General features: G+C 40.5%; 1 pseudogene; it reads left to right on the top strand.

The window, feature by feature from the left end:
• Positions 1-3328: 3328 nt before the first annotated feature.
• On the top strand, positions 3329-4249 carry LOC111153357 (annotated as a pseudogene).
• The last annotated feature ends 12928 nt before the right edge of the window (positions 4250-17177 follow it).

Here is a 17177-nt window from a genome sequence, read left to right as displayed (position 1 = left end):
TCTCCCTCTGATTCCCAACTCACATGGACACATCCTTGTGTAACTCCCTCCCCTGGAGTGCGGCCTGGACTTAGTGATTCACTTCATGCCACAAAAGATGGTAGTATTTTCCCAGGCCCCTTCTGAGATTTGGTTTGAATAATTCATTGCCCAGCCACATGCTCACTCTGACCCGTGTCCTCTGTCAGATCCCCACACTGGAGAACAAGCCCTTGTATGGAACCATGACACAGACATGAGCATGTGGCCTGGATCTTGAGGTACAACAACAGACAGAGAGGAACTCAGGCTTTCGATAGGAGCCTGCCAACACTCCTGAGTGAGCTGAGGTTCTCTGTGAAGCAGGTCCTAGTCTGGGATTGACAACAGCCCCAATGTCTTGAGAGGCTCTTGCAGGATCCCTCAGCTAAGCCCTGCTGGATTCCTGGTCCCCTGAGATGGTGAGACAGTGTTTGTGGGTTAAGCCACTGAGTGTGGGAAGATGGGGTCCCACAGCAGGAGGAGCAGGGCACTGAGACTATCGAGCTGCCCCAACCCTGTCCCTTCCCCCTACCCTGTTCTCCTCCGCTTTCTCCAACCACCCTGGCCCCTGTCTAACCTTTGAGCTGCCCCTCTGGCAACTCTGGTAACATCAAGTTCAGTCTCCCAACAATCTTTTGCACCTTGATGCTCTCTGCAGAGCTACATAGACTGGGATTGGTGCAGGGCTGGCTCCTCTCTCTCGTGCTGCAGGAAATCTCACGGTGGCCTCAACACAGTCTTTTCTGACCCCTCACCTCTTGGGAGTTCAGGACCCAGTTGCAGCACCTCCTTCTTTTTCTGTGGAGCAATAGCTCTTTTCATTCATGTTTTTGTTTTCATGTTTTGTCCATCTTCCCCTCTAGACCCTGAGCCCCTAGAGGGAGGACCTGTTTGGCTTAGCAGCATTGGCGCTGAGTGCTTAGGGCAAAGTGGCTGAATGAACAGATATGAGGATCTATCCCACCACTGATCAGCTCAACTGTTAGAGCCTAACTGACTTTGATTGTTTGTAAATACTTTTGTTTTTTAAGTAAAGTCCATGCCTATTGTGGGACTCAAATTCAGACCCTGACATGAACAGCCACATGCCCTACTGACTAAGCCAGCAGGGCACCTCTTTGGAGTTTGAAATGTACTGAGTGAAAACTATTTAAGTTAACTCAGTGATTTCAGCATTTGGCAGCTGTGTTACATTATGTTGAATTACCAAATTACTCCCGTAATTTTAGTAGCGTATCATCATGGATCTCCCCAAAGGATAGTGCTGAGTGGCTGTTGGGAGGTTGAACTCCTCTCCGTGGTCATTCACGACCCCACAGTTCCTCCAACGTGGGCCTTCTCCCTCCCCAGGAGGTCATGCATCTCTGTAGCCATTGGTAGGAGGGGAGAGAGGATAAAGAAATGCTGGTGGGTGGGTGTTTGCAGCCAGATCTAGAAGGCCTAAAATGCCCAGCTTTACGCTCATTCTTTATTTTATTTTTTCATTCCTTGCTTTAAAGGCAAGGATTTGTAAGTAGTGATTATGAGAAACCATTTCCCACAAAACATAGAAAATGCTGAGTTGAGCGCCTTTGGAAGTGTGGTGCTTGCTCGTGCCCACTCAGGATAGGATCTGGCATCAAGTTTGCTTGGCTGCTGGCCTGGCTGGTGGTGGGTCAACTTCCTTGTAGCTTTCTGAGCTAGGTGATCGTGCTGCTGGAGGCTGAGGAGACACTGATTTTTTTTTTTTTTTGAAATTTTTGACAAATTCTAGAGAATAAGAGATGTGAGAAGATTAGAATAGGGAAAATATCTTAAAGTTCAAAAAAGTTAGGAGTTTTAACCAGAATGTTTGACATCAATCCCTTCTGCATTTCTTTTTTTTTTTCTTTTAAGATTTTATTTATTTGTCAGTGAGAGATCACAGGTAGGCAGAGAGGCAGGCAGAGGGAGAGGGAGGAAGGAGGCTCCCTGCTGAGCAGAGAGCCCAATGCGGGGCTCGATTCCAGGACCCTGAGACCATGACCTGAGCTAAAGGCAGAGGCTTTAACTCACTGAGCCACCCAGGCACCCCCCTTCTGCGTTTCTATAATGGACACAGTAGATGAGGACTTGTGGTATTTAGTAAGGTAAGCAGTGACTGCAGGCAAGGAGTAGTGGAAAGGATGGATACTTGTCAGGGTTCATGCTGCTGGAGAGGTCCAATTTATGTATTTAAGTAATCTCTTCACCCAACATGGAGCTAGAACTCACAGCCCTAAGTTCAAGAGGTACATGCTCCACTGACCAAGCCAACCAGTGCCCCTCACCTGTCAGATTTCTAAAGATCTAAAAATTGGTTAATACTTTCGAGAATGAGGGACACCTGGGTGGCTCAGTGGGTTGGGCCACTGCCTTCGGCTCGGGTCATGATCTCAGGGTCCTGGAATCGAGTCCCGCATCGGGCTCTCTGCTCAGCAGGGAGCCTGCTTCCCTCTCTCTCTCTCTCTGCCTGCCTCTCTGTCTACTTGTGATCCCTCTCTGTCAAATAAATAAATAAATAAAATCTTTAAAAAAATACTTTCGAGAATGTAAAAAATACAGGCATGCCTCTCAGGTACTGGTGAAAATATAAATTTTTCTATTGCCTTTGAAGGGCAGTTTCACAATATCTATGAGAAGTACAAATGTCTATATCCTTTGAACCGGCTTCCCTATTTCTAAGAATTTATTCTTTAGCTACATGCACACATTTAAAAAGTACAAGGTCATTTATTGTGGAATTTTTGTGGTGGCAAAGAATTGGCAATAACCTAAATATCCCTCAGCAAGACAGATTAAAAAAATTAGTGGGGGCGCCTGGGTGGCTCAGTGGGTTGGGCCTCTGCCGTTGGCTCAGGTCATGATCCCGGGGTCCTGGGATCGAGCCCCTCATCGGTCTCTCTGCTCAGCGGGGAGCCTGCTTTCTCCTCTCTCTCTGCCTGCCTCTCTGCCTACTTGTGATCTCTGTCTGTCAAATAAATGAATAAAATCTTAAAAAAAAAAATTAGTGAACACCCATACAAAAGAACACACTATAGCCATAAAAATGAAGACCTATGATAATGTGATTTATAATAAAAATATATATTGGTTTTCATTCTCATTTTTGGCGTAGAGTGTTTGGAGTTTATTGGAATTTCTGAAGTTTTGAGTGGTGACCTGTGTGTGTGTGTGTGTGTGACTTTTGTTATGCTAATGAGACGAATTTTTAGACCCCACCCCACCCCACCCCTGGAGGTTGTAGGCTGGTTGCCAGGGCAGCCAACCCCTTGAGAAGAGGGGTTGGAACTGCCCTGCCTGTGCCTCCATGCTCCCTGCTGCAACAAGTTTCCTCCAAAGTTTGTAGCCACCTGGGTAGGTTGAGGGGGTCGGCAGCAGCAGCCAGAGACATACGCTGTGCTGAAAGGCAAGGGCCTCAGCACAGGCACCCTTTACATTGCTGAGAGCCACCTGTCCTGGTTAGATGGCTCTGGATTGGGATTCTCACTAGAATACCCCACCATTGGCTTGCATGTGCTGTCCAGGGACCTAAATACCTATCCCCCAGAGTGTTTGTATATGATGGTGAATGCCAAATTTGGAGAAGAATCCAAAGAATCTGTTGCTGAAGAAGACAATGATGGGGGCACCTGGGTGGCTCAGTGGGTTAAAGCCTCTGCCTTCTGCTCAGGTCATGATCCCAGAGTCCTGGGATCGAGCCCCACATCAGGCTTTCTGCTCCGCAGGGAGTCTGCTTCCTCCTTTCTCTCTGCCTGCCTCTCTGCCTACTTGTGATCTCTCTGTCAAATAAATAAAATCTTAAAAAAAAAAAAAAAAGACGATGATGTTAAATCTATTGCTGAATTTAGATTTGTGCCTAGTGATAAATCAGATTTGGAGGCAATGTTCCCTGAAATGTGTGAATGCCAGCCTTTGCATCCTGATCCTGGGGACAAAGATTCAGATGATTACATTGGAGAAGAATATGTTGTGGGAGCTCATGAACAGGAGCAGGGAGACATCCCTACATTTTATACCTTTGAAGAAGGATTGTCCTTCCTATTCAACAGCAGAAGGCCAAGCCATGTTGGAGAGGTTAGAAGAAATGCTTTCTCAGTCTGTGCGCAGCCAATATAACATGGTTGGAGTCTGGACAGAAGATTCAGTAAGAGATTATGAAGATGGGATGGAGGCAGACACCATACCAACAGTTGCTGGGCAGTTTGAGGATGCAGATGGTGATCACTGAGAATGATTTATGCTGCTGTCGGATTCTGCTCATAACTAGGGAAGAATTTGGTGTCTCTTCTACTGTGGAGTGGGTGTTGATGAAAATTTTTTTCCTTCTCCAAAATTTACCTGAACCAGACAGAATATACTGAGATAAAAAGTTGTCACCAGCAGTAGAAACTATGACCTTTATTAATAACAAAGGTGAATTAATTTAACCAAGAGGGTATTTGTAGTTTATCATCTACCCTAAAACTTTCTGTGTATGGGTCTCCTCTGAGTAGGCCTTTCGTTCCCACCTTCATTCTATGCATCTTCTCTAATCTGGCATGCCTACATGCTGAGAATGTGCAGGCACTTGAAGGCCTAGGTAGACTGGATGGGAGGGAGGGAGGCTGAATCTAAGTTATACCCTTTTAGAGCCTAAAGAACCCCTGACCCCATAAGAAGAAAACAAAGAGATCTCAGGGAAATCCTGGCCTCTGCTGCTTCTTCACAGGGGTAATTTAGAACCAAGATGAATCCATTCAGGCATCTTTAGGGAGCCTCTTGGGAAACATCCTAGCCACATGAAATACCACTAACATGGATGCTTCTGACTAGCTCTTACTCCGTTCACCATGTGTCACCAGTCTGTTTTGTTCAAACCTCTTAGGTTATATCCTCTAATTTCTAACCTCTTTGGCCAGTTTCCATAACAACAAGTAAAATTGAGCTGAAGTCCTCAGAGTACTTCAATGATAACTGTTTTGTCTTTGTAACAGTTTAACAAAGAGATCTAGGTTTTCTATAAAAAAAAAAAAAAAGAGAGAGAGATTGGACTTTTAGTCCCACTTTCCTGACCTCCAGGAAAGAGAGAAGGAGGGGCTGGAGGTTGAATCAACTGCCAGTGGTCAATGATATGATCAGTTGTGACTGGAATGAAGCCTTCATAAAAATTCCAAAGTCTGGGGCTTTAGAGAGCTTTTTGGCTGGTGAACACATGGAGATGTGGGGAGAGTGGTGTGCCTACAAGAGGGCATGGAAGCTCTTCGCCCCTTCCCACATACTTTTCCATGAGCATTTCTTCCATTTGGCTGTTCCTGAGTTATATCTTCCTTTAATAAACCAAGGATCTAGTAAGTAAAATGTTTTGTGAGTTCTGTGAGTCACTGTAGCAAATTAATCTTACTCAAGGAAGGAGGGTGTTTGGGAACGTCTGACTTACAGCCAGTTAAGCCAGAAGTATAGGTAAGAACCTGGACTTGTAAGTGGCATCTGAGGGGCGCCTGGGTGGCTCAGTTGTTAAGTGGCTGCCTTCAGCTTAGGTGTTGATCCTGGGGTCCTGAGATCTAGCCTTGCATTGGGCTCTCTGTTCAGCAGGAAGCCTGCTTCTTCCTCTCCCACTCCCCGGGCTTGTGTTCCCTCTCTTGCTGTTTCTCTCTCTCCCTCTCCCTCTCTCTCTCTGTGTCAAATAAATAAATAAAATCTTTAAAAAAATACTTAAGTGGCATATGAGTCCAAGGAAGGGGTCTTTTGGAACCCCCAATCTGTAGTTTTTGGTCAGAAGCATAGGAGATCAGGAGATCACCTGTGGTTGGTGTCTGACGTGGTGTGGGGTTGGGGAGGCAGTCTTGTAGGACTGAACTCTTCTGGTACATAGTGTCAGAATTGAGCTGAATGGTAGGACACCCAGTCAGTGTCCTGAACATTGCTTATTGGGGACGTCCACTCCCCCTACTCCAAACACTCTCTGGGAATGATGATCAGAGCACCTATTTCAGACCTTTATGTACTGATATGAAGGGTGGAAATTGGTTGTCTGGGACACAAGGGTAGAAGGGAGAATCTATATCCTTTTATCCTTTTGGAGTTTGAACCACATGAAGATTACCTTGACTTATTTTCACTTCATCTTTCCTTCTTGCTTGTAGGTGAAGTTGGTGTTAAATGGACAGGTAATTTTAAAAAAGCAGAAAATCAGAAATCTTAGACAACACATTAACAAATGAAGGCCTGCATAATGGGGATTTGATTTAAAAAATGAGATATATTTTTCTCATCTGAAATAAGTCTAGGGGGTAGACATTCCAGGAATGGTATGATTATGAAATCAGGGACCTACCCAAACAACTTCTAGATCTCTGGTTCTCCCTTTATAGGCTGTGGACCTTGCCCATGTTGCCCAGAATGCCTGCTAGAGCTCCAGCCATCACATCCTCACTTAAGTTGATTTTAAAAACTTGATCCTTAATGGTATAATATGGACAATGCAAGAAGTTATATATATATACATATATTTAAAGATTTTTATTTATTTGACAGACAGAGGTCACAAGTAGGCAGAGAGGCAGGCAGAGAGAGAGGGGGGAAAGCAGGCTCCCTGCTGAGCAGAGAGCCCGACACAGGGCTCGATCCCAGGACCCTGGGATCACGACCTGAGCCGAAGGCAGAGGCCCAACCCACTGAGCCACCCAGGCGCCCAAGAAGTTATATTTTTATATTACTTTTCTTCCTGATTTAGTTCACACATGGTCAAATCTTAATGAATATTATTATTGAAAGCTTAATATGTAATTGGAATTTGCTTGACATTTTGTAGAACAATGACAAGATAAAAACAATGTCAGGTGTTTTGAAAAAGGAGAACTTCACATTATTTTATGGGACATAGAATGTTATTGCCTTATCTACAGTTCAAAGGCCAAATCATTCATCTCATTCGTTGTGATAGAAATGAGAATGTATTCTTTAGAGGCTTCACAAGTTTCAGGGTAATTATGTATAGACTATACCTCCTATTCATAAGTGTAGTTTTGATAGCTTCCTTTCCTTTATTCTCTTTCTCTTTTTTACACACACACCCTATTCCGTGGCACACCACACAGCCAATATTACTATAAAAATCCACCAGATTAAATCTTGCTTTTGCAGGAGTAACCTGAGGAAGAAAAAGGAATGGATTAGGTGGCTCAGTCACTTAAGTGTCGGACTCTGGATTTTGGCCCAAGTCATGATCTCAGGGTTATGAGATTGAGCCTTGCCTCTAGCTCTGTACTGGGTGTTGAGCCTGCCCAAGATTCTCTCTCTCCCTCTTCCTATGCAGCCCCCTCTCCCGTGCTCATTCTCTCCTCTCTCTCTCTCTAAAGAGAAAAAAAAAAAAAGAGGAATGGATTAGAGTTTTTCAACTTTTAGCAATATCCTATGATTTTAATTTGATTTAGTTTTAGAGACTGCATTCTGATCTGCTTTCAAAAAAATGGACTCAGTAACAATGCAGACTTGCTTAAATCTATCTCTGTTTTCTCCCTTTTCCTTTCATAGCAGTGGGAATAGCCTCTATAATACAAAATCAGCACTAATTTCAAAACTACAGACTTACTACTTAGAGACATGTTTGTCCTAGCTCTGAAAGAACTGGTCCATTTGGAATTTCGCTCACCCACTGATGGATAGCATGAACTGGTGAGCCGTGGGGGAGAGACGATTTTATCTCCTTTTGTAGCATAAATAAAAAAGGCTTGTGTCTCTGTGGAATCACTATAGTTGGTTTCCAGTGATGAAAGAGTCTGCCTCACTCCAGAATGAGATATATGAGAGCCAGATTTGGGAGAAGACAGTGTGATATGGCTTTCTCTGGAGGGCGGAGGGGGCTGGTGGCAAAAGAGTTGCTTGTTAGATGTTCTCTTTCTTGTCAATGTGGCAGTTATTCTATTGAGAAAGACATAATTGCACCCAAAATGCAAATAAAGTGGGGAGTGGTAACAGATAAGCAATGACCGATGTGCTCAATGTTTTTGATCCTAGTTCAGGAGGTGGCTAAGCTGGCTAATATCCCCTTATTAGAGACAACAGATGCATCCAGAGGAGACATTATTCTGAAAATTATATCCATTACTGAATATATACACATAATATATGCTATATATATATTAAAGATTTATTTATTTATTTGAGAGAGAGAGACAGTGGGGCAGGGAGTAGGATAGTCCCAAGCAGACTCCATGCTTTGTGTGGAACTTGACATGGGGCTCAATCTCGTGACCCTGAGTTCATGACCTGAGCCAAAACCAAGAGTCGCACACTTAGCCAACTGTGCCACCCAGGTGCCCCTATATCATATATTTTTATCAACATCTACATTCTTGAAAATATCTGTGACGGGCTTACTTGTGGCAACCATGGAAACAAAAGCAAATTAAGATATTATTCCAGTCTACCCCCACTCCCATCCCAAGATAGGTTGTCCAACTGATTTGAAAACAAAATCATTAGCAGTTTTTTTTTTTAAATTGCTTTCATTGGCTTCACCACCTGGATTCTGACCAACCTATACAGAATTGTGGACACAAATAGTCATTCCAATATAAATAATATGTTTACAGGCAAAAATTATAATGATGCTTCCATGGGAGAGAATGGCAGTGTAGAAGAGGGAAGAATCTAGAAATTGATGTCACAAAGATCTAGCTTCAAATCCTGACTCTGCCACTTACTGAGTGATATTGGAAAATTTGCTTCACTCTTCCAAACTTTATTTTTCTTTTTTTTTTTTAAATATTTTATTTATTTATTTGACAGAGATAGATCACAAGTAGGCAGAGAGAGAGAGGGAGAAGCAGGCTCCCCGCTGAGCAGAGAGCCTGATGCGGGGCTCGATCCCAGGACCCTGAGATCATGACCTGAGCCGAAAGCAGAGGCTTAACCCTCTGAGCCACCCAGGTGCCCCCAAACTTTATTTTTCTTAATGAAAATCAAAAATGGTAATATTTCTCTTTTATAGGATTGATATAAAATAAATACATTAATGAAACCCTATGTGTAAGTTGTGTATATAATTTAAATGGATGTATTAAAATGGAAATAATTTAGTTACTTAAATAATTAAATCAATATAGTTAAATATGAATCTTCCTCTTTAATGAGTAGATATTCAAAAGACCTTGTTTAAAAGAGTTTACTGTGTGAAATGTTGATGAACACATGGAAAATTATAGCGAGGAAGTTCTACTAATGTCTTCACCTCAGTAGCTTCTGGATTTAGCCAAGACTCTTGGAAATTAGTCTAGCAATAACAAAGAAGGTTGTGGTGTGAACAAGTCTCCTTACTGTGGTTGGGCTGTGGAGTCTGGTTATGGTTGGGGGATCTAAGTTCTAGCCTATAACTGTGTGATTTTGAACAGTTGCGCTTACCTTTTTTGCTCTCAGTTCCTTCATTTATAAAATCAGGGAGTTATGTTAGAGTCCACTATGGTAACTGCCAGCTCTATTATGTTTTTATGAGGGTGAGATGCTAAGTGCAGAATTAAATATCCAAAAGTTTTCACATTCAGTTGGCTCTCTTTGAACTCATGAGCATTCTTTTGCATGAAATTCATGTGCCTATCTTCCCATTATTCCATACAATTTTACTCTTGTCTTTCTTCAGTGGAATGCAGACCTGCTATCTTTCAAGTTCTATAGTCCTCCTGATGATCCTTCAGGAGAAGGGAAAAATCTAAATCTCCTGTAGCCATGGTTCCATCATCTCTGATACCATGTCTTGATACCAGAAATCCAAGGGATGTTGGAGGACAGGAATCTATTTTCTTGGGGCTTCTACTTATGGACATGTAGTAATGGGAATTTTTCTTTTCAAAATGAGAACGTCACCTGCGTCTTCTAATCTCTCCTTGGGAGGGGGTAGGATAGGGTCAGAGTGGCACAGTTTTCTGTGCTGTCACAAATACTATGAGAAGAGCTCAGAGACCAAAACCTTTTGCTTCAGAGTAACAGCAAGGTGAGGTTAGCAAAGCAGGACTTAGAGCTGAGAGAAATTTGACAAGTTTTAAATGATTTTGTGATCCATAAGCAGTCTGTGTTCAAAGACTGTAGTAAGATGGTGGTTTAAAGTGAACTTTGTGAGAAGTGAGTGGAGATGCTTTTGGAAAACATCCCAGGGGTAGAATTGGTGTTAAAAACAACTGGGTAGGGGCACCTGGGTGGCTCGGTGGGTTGGGCCTCTGCCTTTGCCTCAGGTCATGATCTCAGGGTCCTGGGATCGAGTCCCGAGTCCCGCATCGGGCTCTCTGCTCAGCGGAGAACCTGCTTCCTCCTCTATCTCTCTCTCTGCCTGCCTCTCTGCCTACTTGTGATCTCTCTCTGTGAAATAAATAAATAAAATCTTTAAAAAAAACTGGGTAAATGCATGTAGATTTTGATGTTGGTAAGGAGACTTTCAGAGGTATATCTATCTCTATCTTGTATATCTGGGGTCATCTCCGAGATTCTTTGTTTGAAGGAGGTCTGAATTTTTGTGGTCAGTATTTTCCATTCTCCTTTGGGATGAAACTCCATCAATTACTGCCTCACTCATTGACATCTTTTATTTTATTCCCACTGAATCCATCCCCTAAGCCTGTAAACATGCTTAGAACTTCCCTGTAAAAAATTTCTAATGTTGGTCCTGTTGCCTGATTGGGCTACTATCTCATTTCTTTATTTTATTGACAAATTAGGTGCTTCCAATACCTGAACATCCACTCATACTTCTCTTCTTGCATTTGGGTTTCTGTATGTGCTTTAGCCTTCTTTGGGCTGACATAACAAACATTCTATAGACAGGTGACTTAAACAAGAAGCATTTATTTTTCACAGTTCTAAAAGCTGAGAAGTCCAAGACCAAAGCACTGGCAGATTTGGGGTCTGGTGAGAGCATGATTTCTGGTTTGCAGATGGCACATGGTGGAGAGGAGATAGGGAGATCCTGTGTCTCCTCAACATTTTATAAGGAAGGGCATTAATCTCATCATGAGATGCCCACTTTCATGACCCTAATACAACTCTAATTACCTCCTAAGGCCCCACATCTAAACGCCATCAAATTTGGGTTTAAGATTTCATCATATGCATTTTGTAGGGGACATATTCAGTCCATAACACCTACTATATGTAGATCTTATTCTTTCAAAGGTCATCAGTGACCACATAATGGTTAGTTCAGAATGCTTTTTCTCTTTTTCATAATAGCCTTACTGAGGAATAACTGCCATATAAGAAGCTGAACACGTTTTGTGTGTATGTGTATGTAGATACACCCCTGAAACTATCACCACAATTAAATTAATGATCATAACCATCACTGGCCAAAATTTTCTTGTGCCCCTTGGTAATCCCTTTCTGCCCCTTCCTGCCTTTTATCTCCCTTTCCTAGGCAACCACTGATGTACTTTCTGTCACTCTTGATTTTTGTCCTTTCCAGATGCTATAATTTTATAGAGATGGACAGTATGTATGGTCTTTTTGTCTGGCTTCTCTCACTCAGCCTAATTATTTTGAGATGCATTGATGTCATTTCTTGTATCAGTGGTTCACTCCTTTTTATTACTGAGTAGTATTCAGTTTTGTGGATATACCACAGTTTGTCTTCCAGTTTATAGAGATGTTATTGTCAGAACAAGTGTAACAGAATAACTAACTGAAAGATGCATGGAACATCAGCAGCAAAGAGCTGTAGTAGATGATGCCACACCTAAGATTTTCACATGTAATTAAAATGGAAAGCATAAGTCAGTGAATTAGCTGAATTTATTTTTTTTTTAATTTTAAAAAGATTTTATTTATTTATTTGACAGAGAAAGCACACACAGGATTGGGTGAGGGAGAAGCAGGCTCCCCACTGAGGAGGGAGTTGGATGTAGGGCTCAAACCTGGGACCCTAGGATCATGACCTGAGCCAAAGGCAGACACTTAACCGACTAAGCCACCCAGACACCCCTGATTAGATGAATTTAAACACATTATTTTGGAGTCATTGATCAGAAATTTGCATCATTGAAATTAAAAAAAAGAAAGAAATTTGGACCAAAAAATTAGATTCTCCTGTCACTTGATATAGCATGGTAATGAAGCAGAGCAATGACTTTAAGATTATACAGTTTATTTTCTTAAATAAATTGGGACATGACCTTCTTTTAGGAAGATTATTTGGCAGTGGTATGCAAGATAGATTAGAAATGGAAATGATTGGCATATAGAAGCCAAAGCAAGGGGGCTGTAACAGCATTTAGGAACATGAGTTAATAAGAACAATGGCAATGAGAGTGGAGAAGAAGGGGAAACTATGAAATAGATTTCAAAATTTCCAAGGAAGAAATAATATGGCATCTTATTTTTCTAACCACAGCTTAATGAAAGCCATCTCTTAATTCTTTTCCAAACTTGTCTTCAGGTAGCAGACGCTCTTCCAATTTTTGTTGGAAGAACACTGTTCTGGGATACCAGAGTTCTAGACCTGGTTCAAGCACATACTTTCTGTGTGACCATAAGCAAGTTGTATAGCCTTCTGTAGCAACTGCTTTCTCTCCTGTAAAATGAATGGACAAAGCGGGTACTATGGCTTCTTCCAGCTCCAAATTTCTTATGTGATAGGAATTTATTATCTTGAATTCCTCCCTAGTTAGATGTAAGTTGACAGAGCATTTCAGCTGGAAATGAAAAGAGTAAGCGTCCTGGTGATGTATTTAACTATAATCTAGATAAAAAATTCTCTGTGCACACTGTGTTTTCATAATGAAGGAGCTGTGCACAAAAGAATAGGGTTGTAGGGTACTAATTTGCTTCTGCTTTGCTGGGTCAAATGGCACTCAAGAGGTTAGGTGTTTGAAATCCAAACATGCACAAAGTTCAGGAAAGGAAGAAGCCTAGAGTTTGGTTACTTTTGACAAATTATAGGTCAATAGGGACCACTTCTTAAGATGACTCAGAGGGAAATTCAACTTTTTAATTAATCTCCTGTGGTCTCTGGCCCTTGCCAATATCACAGATAAGTCCAGAGGATGCCTCTAGTGATTCATTATAACTCTTGTCTCACTGATTACTCTGTTTCTAAATGTTTCTCTGTGGTAAGAATAAGCAGTTAACAAAGGTATATTGGATTTCCCAGTGGACCTTATTAAAACTGTTGTGGTTATGAGGTGATTAACTTATGTAAATGAATCAATGTGGTCAATGAACCAAGCTATGCACACAAAATATATCCAGGAGGGAGAGAATCCCAAAGCCTAGTCACACTGAGGAGAACACTGTGTAGCATTTAAAGGTGAATTACAGAAGAAAAATTAAAAAAGAACCCTGAGAATGATGTCTTTGATACAAAAACACTCAACATGAAATGACAGACAATTAAAAGATGGTTGTAGAGTTTTTACCTGTTGCTTTGGCATAGATTACTTGAGCAACAGTAAAAATCCTGGGGGTTAAGGGAGGCTGGTGAGGTCAAGAGTCTGTCCTCAAGCTACCACCGTGTACCTGGTACCCATCTTACTTGCAGTCAGCAAATGTCACCAACCCCCTTTCTTGTGCCACTTGCTTTGTCTCAGGGACAGATTAATTTTACTCTGCTATGTAGAATACTAGATTGGAGGGGTGAGTGAGCTAGCCTGAGATTTCAAATCTATATGAATGTTGGAAATAATTACAGAAATGGAAAGTCAGAAAGAGAATTAGATTTTGTGTGAAAAGGATAAGTTAGAGTTTGGCTTGTTTAATAATCATGTGTCTTGAGTATAGAGCATCAGATTTTCCTGTTAAGCGATCATTAGTTTCCTTTTGGTCCTAACTCACCAGGAATATCAAAATCAGGGTCATTGTGGCACTTTTAGTGAATTACAATTAGTTATAATGTGGTTACGATTACTGATTTTTGGGAAATAAAGTTGCTTAACTACCATTAGGTGAAAAATTGGAATGGAGATCCACATCTATATGTGTGTGATGTGACTAGTTCTTCTGGGGTTGGGAGTGCACACTTGCATGATCATGTACAGAGCCCTGTCAGGTTAGTTATTTAAAAAGAAATGGTTTACCTACTTCCCCAAAATTTTATCCTTGGAGTGACTACCAGAGATATAGATACTGCTAAGAGATAAAGGCAGGAGGGAAAGGTCTGGAAATGGGAACTTACGAGATGGCCATGCAAAGAGAGAAAGTTGGGGAAGGAGAATAAAAAGGAATAGCCTGTGAGGTTTTAGGAGAATTAGTTTTGGGCAGTATCATGAGAGTTTTCAGCATTGTTCCTTCATAATCAAAGGATGGAAAGCATTCCCTTCTGTTATCTGGAATTAGTTATTTAAGTATTTAGTATAATTTTCCATGAAGCCAACTGGGTCTGGGTTTTTCTTTTTGGTGTATGCTTTTTTTTTTTTAATTGTTAACTTTATCTTTTCACTTGTTATATTAGAAAATATAGATTTTCTAATTCTACTTGAGCTGGTTTTGGTAGTTTGTGTCTTCCTGGAAATTTGTCTATTTCACACAGGTTACCTATTTTGCTGGCATATAATTGCTCATAGCATTCCCTTATAATCCTTTTTATTCTTGTAAGGTTGGCAATAATGGTCCATTCCAAGATTTCATCATTTTAATGTTCTCTCACTTTCTTCTTGATTAAACTAGCTAAAAGTTTGTCACTTTTGTTGATTTTGACAAAGCACCAACTTTGGTTTCGTTTGTTAATCTCTTTTGTTTTATGTCTTTTCTCTTATGTCTTATGTCTTTATCTCTTTTCATTTATGTCTACCCTATTATTTCCTTCCTTATGCTTGTTTTCCCTCCTTATGTTTGTTTTAAGGTTAGTTTGCTCTTCTTTTTTTAGTTTCTTATAGTGCAAAGTTAGGTTATTGTTTAGAGGTTTTTGTTTTGTTTTGTTTTCTGTTTTTTGGGGGGTGTTTTTAGTACAGGTGTTTATAGATACAAGTTTTTCTCTAAACACTGCTTTAGTTATACTTCCCAAATTTTGCTGTGGGATTTTATTAAGTTTTTGTTTTCATTCATCTAAAATTAGTTTCTAATTTCCCTTGTGATTTCTTTTCTGACTCACTACTTGATTTTGGAGTGTCTTATTTAATTTACACATATTTGTGAATGTCCCAGATTTCCTTCTTTTATTGATTTCTAATGTCATTCCATATGGTAAAAGAAAATTGTATGACTTCGATCCTTTTAAATTTATTAGTTTTTTTCTTCCTTTTGTTAAAATTTCTATATCTTCATTGTATTTGGTGTGGCATAATTCTTAGATTTTTCTTTAGTTCTTTATACATGGTTTTCCTAATTCTTTGAACGTATTAGAATAGCTGATTTAAAATCTTTGTCTATTAGGTCTAATATGTAACCTCCTCTAGCTCTTCTTTTTTTCTTTTTTTTTTTTTTTTGACTCTTCTTTTTCTCTGTATGAACCATATCTCCCCTTTTTTTTTTTTTGCATGTATTATCTTTTTCTTAAATAAAAAAAACTGGACATTTGAAATAATGTAATATGGCAAGACTGGAAATCAGATTTTGTTGCTGTTCTTTGTGCTTGTGAGTTCATTTGTCCACTTTCCTGAACTAATCTGTAATGTCTGTATTTTTTGTCATTTGTGGCAACTGGCATTTCTGTTTGATTAGCTTAATAGTCAGCTTGTGGCTGGACAGAAATTTCTTAAATGCCTGGTACCAGGAGGCCTCCTGCTCATTGCCAATGGGCCCTGTGTGCATGTTCGGGCACTCCTTCAACATTTAGGCTTTATAGCTCTTTCTTGGCCTTTCCTTCTTGCTTTCACAGAGCTTTCAGGTCAGCCCTAGGTGAAAGAGTAGGGCCCTTTAAGATCTTTCATGGGACTTCAAATGGCCCTTGGCACGCATGTAACCTCTTTATGCTTATGTGTGGCCTTGTAGATTCCCAGGAATAGGTTGGAGTTCTCAGGGCCCCCTAGGGACATCTTATTTGTTAGTTTTTCCCTTCAAGTGTTTTGGTTAGCTTCTCGTGTGTTTCATTGTTTTAGTTTTCTCAGACAGTGGCAATATTAAATAATTGGTGCTGATTGTTTTCAACAAATGCCCCTGAGGAAAAGGTTGTTTGCAACAAGTGGTCTCTGAGTCAAGTCAAATAAATGCAAATGCTAGGAGTGGAGGTTTGAGGGATGTGCCAGACACATCAGATAATGACAGTTCTCTGAGAATATGTTTTTGGAGAGTTCCAAACCAGTTTCCATTTCTCCAGGGCTACTAGGCAGTTTTTGTTTGTTTTGTTTTGTTTTTACCATGTCCAGAGGTTGTTGGCTTTCAAGGCTATTGCATAGCTGGGGAGAAGGGGATGAGCACAAGGTAAGTCAAAAAGGCCATAGGAGGTGTTCCCTGTTCTTACCCAAACTCAGCCAGTTTGCTTGAATAAATCCTTCTTTAATTGTTGCAAGCCTTAGGTTAATTTCCAGAGTTCAACAAAATTCAATTTGATAATTTTTTTTTTTTTTTTTTTTTGGTCAGTGTTCTCATTGCTTTTAAGGCATGACTTTTTGGAGGTCTTTACTCTGCCATTTCTTCCAACCTCCCTCATGCTGTTTTGTTGTGTCTGAGTCAACCTGGGTCCTAGGCAGAGTCTTCAGCACTTTCCATGAAAAAATTCAATTTCAATGAGTCATTAGTTTTCAGCAGGCTTTATAAAAGGCTGTTGGAAGGATCTGAAGAATTCACAGATAAGGTCACTTTGCATGTATGCTGCCTTTTGCAAGCTGAGGACTTCATCCTTATTTCCCTTTCTTTTTTTCCTTCATCATTGTGTGCCCCTACCTGTAATAATACACATATTCTTTCCTTGGTATTATTTTTTTCCCTCTAATCACTACCCTAAAGAATTGAAGTTCTATTAGGAAGAATTCAAACAGGCTATCATTTTATCTTGTTAAACATATTATATTTAAATTCATTTTTGGATGAGATGTATATAGACCATCTCATAGTGTCTTTTCATCTATTTCAAGGCATTCTGACTGGCTACTACCCATGAAATCAACAACGTCTCCCTCTTCCTCCTTTCTTTTTCCTTCCCTTCCACATCTGAATTCCTTTTTCTCCATTCATAAATATGAGACTTATTTTTTTTTGTCACTTGGAGAGAGAAGAGAAAATTTTGTTGAGCAGAGGGGCTAAAATAAAGAGAAGAGTGGAGG

This window comes from Enhydra lutris, unplaced genomic scaffold (genome assembly GCF_002288905.1).
Source record: "Enhydra lutris kenyoni isolate GAN:26980312 unplaced genomic scaffold, ASM228890v2 scaffoldscaffold31, whole genome shotgun sequence".
NCBI classification, from domain to species: domain Eukaryota; kingdom Metazoa; phylum Chordata; class Mammalia; order Carnivora; family Mustelidae; genus Enhydra; species Enhydra lutris.
This window is presented reverse-complemented; position numbering and strand designations above follow the sequence as displayed.